The sequence below is a fragment of the Castanea sativa genome, chromosome 11, assembly GCF_040712315.1.
Source record: "Castanea sativa cultivar Marrone di Chiusa Pesio chromosome 11, ASM4071231v1".
NCBI lineage: Eukaryota > Viridiplantae > Streptophyta > Magnoliopsida > Fagales > Fagaceae > Castanea > Castanea sativa.
This window is the reverse complement of record NC_134023.1, coordinates 45,932,931-45,947,005: the sequence shown is the minus strand read 5'-3', so window position 1 is coordinate 45,947,005 and position 14,075 is coordinate 45,932,931. Positions and strand designations below refer to the sequence as shown.

At 37.0% G+C, this 14,075-nt stretch overlaps 1 long non-coding RNA gene across 1 annotated transcript; it reads right to left on the bottom strand.

Moving 5' to 3' along the window:
- Positions 1-1,280: 1,280 nt before the first annotated feature.
- On the bottom strand, positions 1,281-4,322 carry LOC142617849 (uncharacterized). The gene is made up of 3 exons (XR_012841069.1): positions 4,121-4,322; positions 3,313-3,397; positions 1,281-1,695 (listed from the first exon to the last, which is right to left on the bottom strand). It is a non-coding gene; the product is annotated as an uncharacterized LOC142617849 (long non-coding RNA).
- Positions 4,323-14,075: the final 9,753 nt, after the last annotated feature.

Below are 14,075 nucleotides of genomic sequence, written 5' to 3'. Positions count from 1 at the left end.
TAGATTTGTTAGGCTTTTTTGTGTTTCTTTGATTTGGGGTAAGATTTCAACTATTTGGTAGGTGAGAAAGTGTGGGAAAGTACAATAAATTTGTTTAATGTTTTTAGAGTACGGTCATTTTCACTTTAGTGGCATTTTAGTAATTTTGGTAATTGGGTAATTGGGTGGGTTTGGGTTTGGGTTTACCCATGATAATTGGGTTGGGTTGGATTTGGGCTAAAAGCAATTAGTTAAATGGGTTTTAATGGGTTTAATATACCCAACCCAATTATATCCAGCCCAAACCCACCCATTTGACACCCACACCTTGTAACATAATTGATGTAGACTTCTCTAATTTATAATTTATTTAAGAGACCAACTAATTTTTTAATTGGATCCCAATTTTTTCAGAGCACCATAGGTATATAGTTTTAGAAAAGCAATGGAATTAAAAGTTATATTAGGCTTATGAAGTCAATGAAGTGACCAAATTCGTTGATTTAGCTAGATTTTGTAGCAGAATGACCTTATAGCTGAATTAACACATCTCTATATACAAAGTCTTTAGAGGGTCTAAAAGGGAAAGAATTTAAGCTATGAAGTTCGCAATGTATTGTAATTATCTCTCCCAAAAAAAAGGGTGTTAGGTTTTGAGCGAGATATATCTTATTTGGGCTACCATGTGAGCTAATGAACCAATTTGAATGGACACATTTTCTTTCGGTGTTTTGCATTAAACCCCATGAAAACCCATTTAAATTAATTTTTCTTAGAATAGGCCTAAATTTTAATTCTTTCAACTGCATCATAATATGATTTAAGCCCAAGCCCAGCGCTGATCTTTTTTTTCTTTTTTTCTTCTTGAAGGCCTGACTGATTTATTATTATTACTAGCTTATAACCCGCACAATGTGCGGGATCCTTTTATTTATTACAAAAGAAAAACCCTAGGTGAAAATTTAAAATTTTCATAATTAGATAATACAAAAAAAAAAAAAATTAAAAAATTGCAAGAAAGAAACCTAAATTCAAGGAGTCTTAGTCTCTTAGATAGAGAAAATGAAATGTAATCTTGAACTTTCTTGCTCATTCAACAAAATTTGAAATAGACCAAAATAAATTCAGGGTGGTCTAAGAGAGATAATAGTTGTCTTTCTTTTTGCTAGAAGCAGTACCAATGTCTTCAACTAACAATAATTAATAATTAAAATATCATGAAATTCAAACGCTATAGTAATAGCCTATGAATTACATCAACTACAGTAGTAAATAGTCTCACAGAATTCACTTAGCCCAAAAAAAAAAATCACATTCTCACTATAAGAGTGATTCCAAAAATGTAGTGCCACTAATTTATACCATATTATCAATTTCACCTTTTTTTTTATGACAATACCTACTACACCAAAGGAAAATGCAGACAATGTTTATAATTTAAAAATATAAAAATGTAAGAAACCATGGGTGAAGCCTATCAATTGTATTAAAGCAACAAAATATTGAATAGAACCCAAATGAAGGCTAGTTTAACTGTGAGAAATCTCAACCATGTATAAAAATCAAACTGAATATTACAATTTTTTTAATATAATTGACAAATCTCAACCTTGTATAAAACTGAATATGTTATTCATTTAACTACTGATATAGATTGTCTATTTAAGTTAGCAAGATCATACGCTCTACCAGCAACCTCCTCATCATAATATTCACCTGTATATAAAACATAAATAAATGAATACACAATTTATATGAGATAACACATCTATTACCAAGTTTATCCCCCATAAGTCTATGGAGATCCATTTGGATTCTAAAGTCATCTTACTTTCTAAACATTCACAAATAAGAATGAACTCTTAAAATTTCATCAATAGTATCCAAAAAATATTAAATATCAAGGTCTCATTTTGGCCACAAACAATATAATATTCATATTGTGTTACCAAGTGAAAAGAGTAGGGATTTGCTTCATAGACACCCTTAGTTCAATCCAACTAATTTGAGAGGTCAGCTTGTATTTTCTAGAGTTTTTGCTTTATGTTTTGTTTATTGAATTTCTACCATGTGATGCAATCAAAGCATAACGCAATAGTTGTATTTTGCTTTTAGTTGTGATGTATATTAATCGTTAAAAAAAAAATCAATCAATTTTAGTAGGAAGAATAGAAGCCTTTTAGAGGCAAGGCTATAGATTTGAGTAAAAAACTATACCAATAAGGATGTAAGTTGAGAATGATTTTTGCAATATTTTAGAATGCCACTCTTCTCCCTGCGTCTCTAATTGGTCATCATTTCAGTATGTTTACTTTATTCCTTTAATTACAAATATATCCAATTATGACCTTCTTAAAAAACATGAAAATAGAATTTGTATCACTTGTAAAATATGATTTTAGATAATTGACACGGACATGTTTGTATGATCTAGAGGACAAATGATAGGAGACTCATTACAAAATCATTCCCTACTGCCATACATGTAAGAAGAGGCACTCATAAAAATAAAATAAAATAATACCCTAGTGGAGCTCAAAATCAAGGAACAAAAAATACCCATATTATTTTGTAATTGGATACATATGCTTTAAAGTAAATATTTGATAAAAGGGAAATACATGTACAAACACATAACAACCATGTAAGCATAAATATAGGGGAACAAAAACCTATTCTGTAGAAAACAAAATATGCAAAAAAATAAATACAGCCCATGGACATACAATACAAAAACAGAAACAACAACAGATATTACAATTACCCCCTGTAAGCATAGATTATGCAGAAAATCCTGAACCTGTTCTGTAGAAGACAAAATATGCAGCAACAGAAATACAGCCCATGGACATACATCAAAGAAACAACAACGGATATTACTCTCAACCCCCCTGTAAGCACAAATTATGCAGAAAATCCTGAACTTGTTCTGCAGAAAACAGAGTATGCAGCAGCAAAAATACAACCCATGGACATACATCATAGAAATAGCAACAGATATTACACTCAACTCCCCTGTAAGCACAGATTATGCAGAAAATCCTGAACCTGTTCTGCAGAAAACAGAATATGCAGCAGTACAAATGCAACCTGTGGACATACATCACAGAAACAACAACAGATACATCATTTTTCTTTTGGTTCGAATAGATGCATCGATTTTCTTTGAGTGTGGCGTTTCAAATTTGTTTTACACGTGTTTTTTTTAAGCGGGTATTTTTTCTACATGGCAGAACAGCCAAATCTAAATCAATCCAATCAAGAAATTCAAACCTAAATCATATTCAATCCCCAAATTTGAAAACGAAAAAAAAAAAAAAGCAATAACTTTACCGATTAGGGAGTAATGGGTGTGCAACCTCTCTCTTTGTACCTTCCAAACTATATCTCTGCGTGTATGTGGTTCCGACAAAAAAACCTAAAATAAGATTGAAAAAGAAAAAAGAAATATCAGTGTAATATTCAATTCTATACTTATTTGATCCCAATGAAAATTTCATGAACTCGAAAACCCAAAACAATGTCAATAACAAATGAAAGCCAAAATCAAATCTAAACTTATACAACAAAAAAACTCAATAAAAAGTAACATTGCGTACCCAAATTTGAAAAAAACAAAAAACAAAAAAAAAGAAGAGAAAAATGTGCCAGTGGTGGTTCCAACAATTTGATGGTGGCAGATTTTCTTTCTCTATGTGCTTGTGGTTTTGGTTGTCTAAGTCCAGTGAGGGAACGGACGGTGGTCTATATCTGTGTCGTAAGTTTTTTTTTTCTCCTTCTCTATCTCTGTATCGTAGGTTTGTTTTTTCAAGCAGTTAGTTTTCTTTTTATTGATAAAACTATAAAAACCCAATCCCTAATTTAACTTGAATACCCCAAACTAAAGCGTTCTTGCCCAGATTCCTTCATCAAAATCAAATTTAATCCAAACACTTAAATTGACATCAATCCGACCAAAATAACCAAATCTAGATAAAAATTAATCCATAAATTTTAACAATGAAAAAAAAAAGATAGGTTTTGTGTATCGTATATGTAAATCTAAATCTAAACCAATCTAATCAAGAAATTCAAACCTAATTAAATTCAATTCAATTCCCAAATTTGAGAACGAAAAGGAAAACAAAAACAATAACTTTACCGGTTATGGGTACACGTCCTGTCTCTCTGATGGTGGCAGAATTTTCTCTCTCTCCAGTCCCCACTCCGTGCCTTCTCTGTTTACCATTTTGCCAAGGTTTTGGGCCTACAAAATCATTTTTTGAAACTTTTTGATTTCGTCGCCTCTCTCTTTCTCTGCTTCTTTCTCCGTATACTCATCGCCTCCCTCTATTTCTTTCTGCAGCGTATGTCTGTTTTGGGCTTTTATCTTTTTCTTTTTTTTTAATAAGCGGGTTGGGTTTTATAAGACTCTCCCGAAACGTTGCACCGAACGGGTCTTTTAACTTAAGGTCACATACGGGTCAGTTTTTAAAGTGTATTCTTTTACTAAAGTGTCTGAATTTAAAAGTCAAGCATTGTAACTTTTTAAAAACTATATACGTGTCTCAATTATAAATAGGCAGTTATCCTATTTGTCAACACGCCCTTAAATATAGGAATTAACTTTCTCTCAGCTTTGTCTATTATATATATATAGATTTTTTTTTTTTAGTGGAAGCCCAATTATCTCTCTTTGGGTATGCAATTCAGCATCACGAGAAAGTGAATTGCATTAGAGTGTGTAAGCAAATTTGTTTGAGCCTTTATGAATGTTTAAAGGTCAAATTCATCCCTAAAAAAAAAGGTCAAATTCATCCATTATAAGAACTTCAGGTAAATAAAAAATCAGGTTGCTAGGATGCCAGAGAGTAGAGGAATGACCTCTCCTATAACTGTTCCATATTCTCATAAATATTGAGCTTGAGGATTGACTCGAAAACATTAACACCATGTTACATATAACTTTGCTAGAAGTACATTATTACACAATTTATTTCACAACTTGTTGAAACAACAAATTGTAAATAGTAAAGGATCATTTTTACATGGACTTACTAGTTACTATTAATACAATACATCTTGGTTTTTTTTCATCCCTCAAAACCTACCCCTTCAAGAAAACGTGTCATAAGAATTACTGTATTCTACATCATTAAATATAAGAACATGCTCTGCCTCCATTCTCTGTGCTTGAGATAGACAGAGAGGAAATTAAGGCAAACCTTCACTCAAACATTCTCCAATTCTGTCACTTGTTCGTCTATCACATTGGGAATAAGCATGGGAGATCCATTGGATGCTTGGGAAGATGATTGGCTGCTTGATTGGTATTGGAATTTCTGTCGGAACCAGTTTGAAATTGATTTCAAATTTTCTTGACAGAACTTGAAAATCATTCTGTACGAGCCATAAAGTAAATGCACAAGAATGGATACAACTAAAGTGAAGAAGACCCACCCCAAGATTGGCACAAGGATGAAAATGAGTAGGTTACAGGCCAAAGCTCCGAAGAAAAGACACACCTTTTGGAAGAAATGGAAACAATTTCTGTTGGTTATTGGTAGTATTGCTGCTACCAATACTGTAGTGAAAGTAACTAAGTCTATCATTAAGCCCAACATGATTGCATGGTGTTTGTGGAATAGAGCAGCACCTGAGCTTGGATACTTAAATCCGACGAGGGTGAGCAGAAAACCCAAGATAAAGTCAAACAGAGCAAGCAATGCAGTGATGGAACGGATTTCTTGCTCACTTCTAGTTCTAGATAAAGAACATAAAATGCATCAGTTTATGTGCAACATATAGATTAATGGTGAAAACAATGAAGATCTCAGCTGCTTAATGCATAAAATCTTAACTAATTTGGGTAATTTATAAGATTGTAGAAAATTTATGATGTTCATTCATTGTAAGAGAAAAGTTTAATGAACATTAATTGCCGACACATAAACAACCTTATTTAGTGAAACATTAAATGATGAAGCAGGTTTAGTAGCCAAAACAGTCTTGCTTGTTTAAAACCATGAATGAAAAATTTTTAGTACAGAAACTATGGAGTTTTGAACTACAAGATTTCAGGGCCAAACAGAGAAATGTAAAAACCAAAACTAAAGCAGGGAGATTTGTAGTTTGTGCTGACCTTTCATTGCCGGAATGTTTGCCATCCATTCTTGATGACTGTCTCTGTCTCTGATTCTTAGCAAGGAACTGAGCTATTTCTGTGTGTTTTTGGCCTTGGAGCTCTGAAGAAAGACTGGTGGGCATTTATGATTTTATAGAAATGGTAGTGGTGGACCATCCCTTTAGAAAACTATAAGGAAACTCCTTTTTTTTAAAGGCATAGACATTTGACAATCTCATTAATACGGGCACGTACCGAATGCTTTCTCCGTATTTTTGATTAATTCGGGTGCCATTGGTACTCTTAAAATCTTAAGAGAACTGTGGAATATACATATTGGTACAGCAAGGATTGTTTATTTGTTTACGGCATGCTTTATGATGTCAAAAAGTGGACACTTCCAACACAGAATTATCCTCTTTTTAAATTTCCTGAGGATCCTATATTCAATATTTATTCTATACAAAATTATACTTTTCAACTGTTAAACCTTAGTGAGATTTCTGTCTGTTTTTAGCTCTTATTTTTTAGCTGAGTGGTAAGTTCACTGATTGTCTTTGAGTTCATGTAAAATGTTACTTTCCGTTTGACAACATACGGCCGTGAGTTCAATGAATTGAATGAATTTGAAAGATATACCGTAAATTTGGAGGTCTCAAATTTCATCTATTATAGTATTTTTCTTTATGATTTTTAGAGTGTCCCATAAATATGTAGTGAAATAGTTTGACTAAAGATTAGGACACCACTTCCCTATATTTTCTCAAATAAATTTAAACGCTTTAAGTTTCATCTATCACATTATTCTCTTTTTTCACAAAATGTTTAATAGTTTTATGAGATAAGTGTGTACATGTACTTAGTGAACTTATCACTAAATTACAACAAAAACATATTATTGTGACTGTGAGTGACACTTAAGTTTTTTAAACAATAACATCCAAACCTACTTTTGTATATCTTTGCAGCTACACATTCTGTTACCGGGGTTAATTTTGCAGGTAAGTTGGGAATTTTTATTAGTTGTTGAAAGAGCACAATTTTTTTTCTTCTCTTTACATAAAATTTAAGCCTTGGATGAAATGAAAAAGTAAGTTATTCCCTTCTCATGTTCAAGCAGGTCCACTTTTCAAACTAGATGTGACTTCCTCTGATGTTTCCTCAATCCTCCACACACCAATGACCGCATCTGCGTGTATCAAAAAGACCGTATTTTTGCGAAATATTCGGCCCCGAATTTTGGTTTTAGTTTGGGACAACTTGTATTTTGTCATGAAAAGACAAAATAAACTATATTGACTTCTTGAGAGGCAAATCTAGTGTGAATACGCTACTCTTCTAGATCGGATTACTTTAATCATAAACACTAATAATCAAGAAAAACTAATTTTGATCCATTTCGGACTTGTGTAAAGGATTTAGTATTTTTTTTTTTTAAAATGACAAAGTTTAACTCAAAATTGACTACAAGTTACAACCATACTCAATATCTTTTTATTGAATGTGAATTTTGACAAGTCTACCATTAGATTACATTTTCTTTTTATATCCTCCACGTTTGCAAAATTGTTAGAAAATTAAAAATCAATAACTATGTTATCAATAAATTGTTTAAATTGGTTATTAGGCATCTTTAAACATAGGATAAATATTTGTTGTAAATAGTTGCTTCCTCTCAGAAAGAAAACATTAGCACAGCGGTGGTGGCTGGTTCCCAACCCCGCCGAAATCAATGAGTTGTTTATGCTGGAATGTGTGGGGGCTTGGGAACCTCCGTACGATTTGTGAGCTTGCTAACTTGGTGCGAGCACAAGCCCCCTTTGTCCTGTTCCTAGTCGAAACATGGGCAAACCAAGCTAGGCTAGAAAAATTGTTCGACGAACTGAATTTTAATGAGAAGTGGGTGGTGAATAGGATTACTAGAGCTGGCAGGCTGGCCCTCCTTTGGAAAAACTCGGTAAGCATTAAAGTAGTTGGTTCTTCTCTTAATTTTATTGATGCTGTTAGAAATACTGAATTGAATAATATTGTATTTCTCACTGAAAGAATATACATGAGTGCCTTTATATAGGAGGCATATGAGTGCAGTACAAGTAAATATGAGTGTAGTACAAGTAAGAGTGCTATACAAGTAAGAGTGCTAAACAAGTAAACTAGTTGGGCCTAAAGCCCACAACACTATATATGTTAACAGCCCCCCTCAAACTCAAGGTGGATGTGAGACCAACTTGAGGTTGTCAACCAAAGTACGAAGGCGTCCCTTAGGATGTGACTTGGTGAAGATATCTGCAAGTTGATCTGTAGAGGAGACTGAGATTAGCTTGAGAGCACCATGGACAAGATGATAACGGATAAAATGACAATCGATCTCGATGTGTTTAGTCCGTTCATGGAAGACATCATTGTGAGCAATATGAATGACACTTTTGTTGTCACAATAAAGAGGAGTAGCAGAGGATGTCGACACACCTAAGTCTTTGAGAAGCCATCATAGCCAAAGAAGCTCAGATGTGGTATCAGCAAGGGCACGATATTCTGCTTCAGTACTAGAACGGGCCACATGAGTTTGTTTCTTACTTCGCCAAGAAATCAGAGAAGAACCAAGAAGAAAGCAATAACCAGTGGTGGACCTGCGATCAGTAGGATCTCCTGCCTAATCAGCATTAGAAAATGCACGAAGAACAAGAGGAGACCGAGCAGAGTAGAAAAGACCATGGAAGAGTGCCCTTTAGGTACCGAAGAATGCACAGAACAGCAGCATAGTGAGTCGATCGTGGAGCAGACATATATTTGCTCACCTGGTGAACAGCATAGGAAATGTCTGGACGAGTAACAGTGAGATAAACTAGGCTGCCAACTAAGCGTCTGTAAAGAGAGGGATTAGACAATGGTTTCCCCCGGGGAGTCGATGCGCATTAAGCTCGACTAGAGTATCAACGAGTCTTGCTATCGTGAGTCCTCTAGAACAAGAGTTCAAAGGCATGCTTGGCTTGAGTAATGTAAAGTCCATCTGAGAACAGTGATTTCAAGACCCGAAGAAGTGAGATATGTCCAAGATCTTTCATCTCAAACTCGCCTACCGAGAAAATCTTTGAGTTCTTGAATGCCATTGAGGTCATCACCGGTTATGATCATATCATCCACATACGGAGAAGTAAAATAGTGCTTTTGTCGGTGCGACGAAGAAATAAGGCGAATCATAATGATCGGCCATGTAACCCAAACGAGAGATGGTAGAGCTGAACTTGGCAAACCAAGCACGTGGAGCTTGTTTAAGGCCATAAAGTGCACGTCGAAGGTGACAAACCTTGTTTGATTCAACAGAGAGACCAGGAGGAGGTTGCATATAAACTTCTTCACTCAAATCCCCATTAAGGAATGCATTTTTGACATCCATCTGGAAAAGATCCCATTTGGCGGCGACGACAACGGCTAAGAGGGCACGAACAGATGAGATACGAGCAACCGAAGCAAAGGTCTCTTCATAATCAATCACATACTCTTGTGTAAAACCTTTTGCAACAAGACGAGCTTTGTAGCGCTCAATGGACCCATCAGAGCGAGTCTTAATCTTGTAGATCCACTTACAACCAACCACAGATTTCCAAGGGGGGAGAGTGACCAAGTCCCAAGTATGATTTTTAGATAATGCATCAAGTTCCTCTTTCATTGCAATCTGCCATAAAGGGTCAGTGGAAGCCTCACGATAGGTGTGAGGCTCGTGCAATGTAGCAAGGGTAGTGTAACAATGATAGTCAAGTAAATGTGCAGGAATGGACCTTACCCGAGTTGAGTGACGAGGTGGAATGTCTTGTACATGATCTTCAGGCGGAGCAGGGAGCGGGGAACCAGGATCAAGGTTGGGTAGCTCGTCTTCGACACTGTTCATCTTCCACCTGTTCATTAAAAGGGGAACTAGGAAAAGGATCAAGGATTTGGTGGTTGGACGAGGAAGTTAATAGGAGAATCGGGAGCGACTACGGGAGGATCGGGATCACTATAAGATGGTCGGGGAGCAGCTACGAAGGAATTTGCGTCTCATCTGGAAATAGATCTAAGACAGAAGATGAAGATAAAGAAGCACGGAAGTGAGAGAGCTCGACAAAGAGGCGATGTTCCCAAAAGACAACATTGCGGGAGACACGAAGACGATGAGAAATAGGATCATAACACCGATACCCATTTTGAGTTTCACCATAACCAAGAAAACAACAAAGTCTTGACCTAGGCTCAGAGTTTGTTATGCTCATGTGGTTCGAGAAGAACGAAACAAGCAGAGCGAATGAGCGTAGGTGGTGATAGTCTCGGAGATGACTCAAAAGGCGCTCATATGGAGTTTGATTTTGGATGACAGACTGGGAATGCGATTAATAGTATGAACGGCATGAAGAGCAAACTCTTCGCCCCAAAAAGGAGCAGGAACTTTGGCAGAGAGAAGAAGAGCACGAACAGTGTCAAGAATATGACGAAGTTTTCGTTCGGCTCTACCATTTTGCTGAGAGGTACCTGGACAAGTTAGTTGATGAACAGTGCCATAGGAATGCAAAACAGCTTGGAAAGCATATTGAGTGTACTCAAGAGCATTATCAGATCGAAAAATTTTGATACGTTTAGAAAATTGAGTTTCAACCATTTTTGCAAAATTAGAATACACTTGCAATAATTTAGAACGATGTTTCATATTAAAGATCCAGCTACAGCGAGAGTAATCATCAACAAAGACAACAAAATATCGAGATCCACCAATACTAGAGACAGAGGAAGGTCCCCAAACATCAGAATGAATAAGGTCAAAGATATCAGTGGATATAGATTCACTAGAATTGAAAGGCAAAGCTGGTTGTTTTCCTAATTGACATGAAACACAATCAAAATTTTCTGTAGACACTGAACCTAGAAAACCTCTAGAAGCCAATTGTTGTACACGGGAAGAAGATGCGTGACCAAGTCGAGCATGCCAAAGAGCAAGAGAAGGAATAGAGGAAACCGCAGCAGCTGCGGCAATAGAAACAGGACCAACAAGTGGAAGACGAAGGTTGTCCACGGGAAACATACGCCCAACTTTGGGACCGGTCCCTAGCTCCTGTCCCGTCCTTGGATCCTGCATAATACACCCAGAATAATCAAATATGATTCAATAACCCAACTCAGCTAATTGTCCCACAGAAAACAAATTGTAAGAAAGGTCAGGAACATTAAAGACCCCTGAAACGGAGAAGTTGGAGGTTGAAACGGAACCTATATTATGACCAGACATTGTGGAACCATTTGCTGTACGAATAGTAAGAGGGTGTGGTGCAGGTTGAAGTTCAGAAAATAAGGACGAGTGAAATGTCATGTGATTACAACAAGCAGAATCCATAAGCCAAGAGGAAGGAGACATACCAGATAAAGCTGAGAGAGAAGAGGAATAAGATGCATTACTAACCATACGAATGACATTGGCGATGATGTTTTTAAGGTTATTTGTGGACATGGTGAAAGTGCGACCTGAAGACTTAAATTGTGCAAAGACGGAAGCCATTGGTTAGACACTCTCAGTGTTAGCAATAGTGGCAGCAGAAATTGAAACAGCTGATTTATTGCGTTGATAACAAGTCTCAATATTATGGCCAAAACGTTTGCAAAAATTGCAAAAGCGTTTACTAGATTGTCTGCGATGATTGTTGCAAAAGGAAGAAGACCTGTCCTTATTCTTCATTTTGAAGCAAAATATGCAAAAATGGATTGCAAAAATGAAATCTACGTGAAAAACTGAGTAAGGAGAACCTGGGCCGCAAAAAGTCAACTCCAAAAAAGTCAACGGTCAAAGTCAACGGTCAACGGTCAAAGGTGACGTCAGCAGCGCGCTGGAAGGTGACGTCAGTGATGACGTGGTAGGCTGACGTGGCAAGATGACGTGGTAGGCTGACGTGTCAGATGACGTGGCAAGCTGACGTGAGCAGGATCAATCTGGCACGTGGCGGCGCGTGAGGGCGCGTGGAGACTCCGATGACTGTGAGGTTTTCACAAACAGGTAGATCTGAGCAATATTCACGGCGGTGCCGGAAAAGTCAGTGGTCTTTGCATTGTTCGAACTCCCCAACGGCGGCTGCTACAGGTCCGGAACCTGAGGACGATGTCTGGAAGACTCGAAAGTTCAACGGCGAAAGGCTGTGGCAGTTGTTGTGACAGCGGAAGCAATATTAAGAATGGAATTACACCAATAAAGACAAGACTGCGAAGAAAAGGTCAGAGTAGTGGCTCTGATACCATGTTAGAAATACTGAATTGAATAATATTGTATTTCTCACTGAAAGAATATACATGAGTGCCTTTATATAGGAGGCATATGAGTGCAGTACAAGTAAATATGAGTGTAGTACAAGTAAGAGTGCTAAACAAGTAAACTAGTTGGGCCTAAAGCCCACAACACTATATATGTTAACAGATGCTATTGTTAATGCTGGTCAGGAAGATTCTTGAAGGTTTACTGGCATTTATGGATTTTCGGAAACAAGAAGGAAGGCAGAAACTTGGCAGCTACTTTGTGAACTAAACAATAAGTATAGCCTCCCTTGGGTCTGTGCAGGGACTTTAATGAAATCCTTAGAAGCCATGAAAAAATGGGTGGTTTACCAAGGAGGGAATTGGAGATGGAAGCTTTCAGGGACATGGTGGATGAGTTGGGTTTTGTTGACCTTGGTTTCACAGGTGGGAAGTTCACATGGAGAGGTAAAAGGGGTAATGCAATGATCCTATAAAGGTTGGACTGTGCCTTTGCTACCTTCACCTGGTTAGACCTCTTCCCAGCCACATGGGTTCAGCATTTGCACTCTAATGCTTCTGACCACCACCCTATAATCATAAATCCCAAAGGTATTGTGCAATGCAAAAATAAACCTTTTCGCTTTGAGAGCATATGGATGAAAGATGAGAGTTGTAGGACCACGATAGTTGATGCTTGGGGTTACCTATCATATGGGAGCAACTTGGTTTTGGCTTCTTCAAAAATTAAACATTGTGGGGAAAAGCTGGTGGAATGGAGTCGGTTTTCCTTTGGGAGTATTAGAAGACAACTAGTTGAGGCATCAAAAAAGCTGCCTTTAGTTGAGGAGGTAGCAGCAAGAAGGGCGCCATATGATCAGGTCCAAGTACTGATGTTAAAAATTAATGGGCTTCTCGACAAAGAAAGCATGATGTTAATCCAGAGAGCCCGTGTCCTACACCTACAATCGGGTGACAGCAATACCCAATACTTCCACAGTAGAGCTTCACAAAGATACAAGAGAAATCGAATTCATGGGCTGTGTAATAACCAAAATACTTAGTGCACTTCAGAGCCTCGAATTAAAGAGATGGCAACATCCTTCTATCAAGAACTCTTCACTTCTAGCTACCCCAAGGCAAACCACCCAATTTATGAGTCGATTCAACCAGTGGTCTCGGTGGATATGAGCAAAGTTCTTCTCCGCAATTTCTCAAGAGAAGAGGTGGAAACAGCCCTCAAATCCATGGAACCACTCTCGGCCCCGGGTTCGGATGGTTTGCCTCCTACTTTCTTCCAATCTTACTAGTTTGTTGTGTGGGATGATGTGTCCTCTGCTGTGTTAAACTGTCTAAATAATTGTTCTATGCCCGCTAATATCAATCATCTTTTATAACCCTCATTCCCAAGGTTAAGAGTCCGAAAAAAATTTGTAAATTCCACCCAATCAGTCTGTGTAATGTTATCTACAAATTAGTGTCTAAAGTACTAGCTAATAGACTCCAAGGGCTGCTTCCTGATTTAATCTCAGAAAATCAAAGTGCTTTCCAAGCTAGAAGACTCATAACAAACAATATTTTGATGGCTTACGAAACTCTCCATTATATGAAGCACCAAACAGGAAAATCAGGGTTTATGACCCTTAAATTAGACATAAGCAAAGCATATTACAAGGTGGAGTGGTCTTTTCTAAAGCGGCCAATGCTAAGATTGGGTTTCCACAAAAATGGGTTGATTTGTTGATGA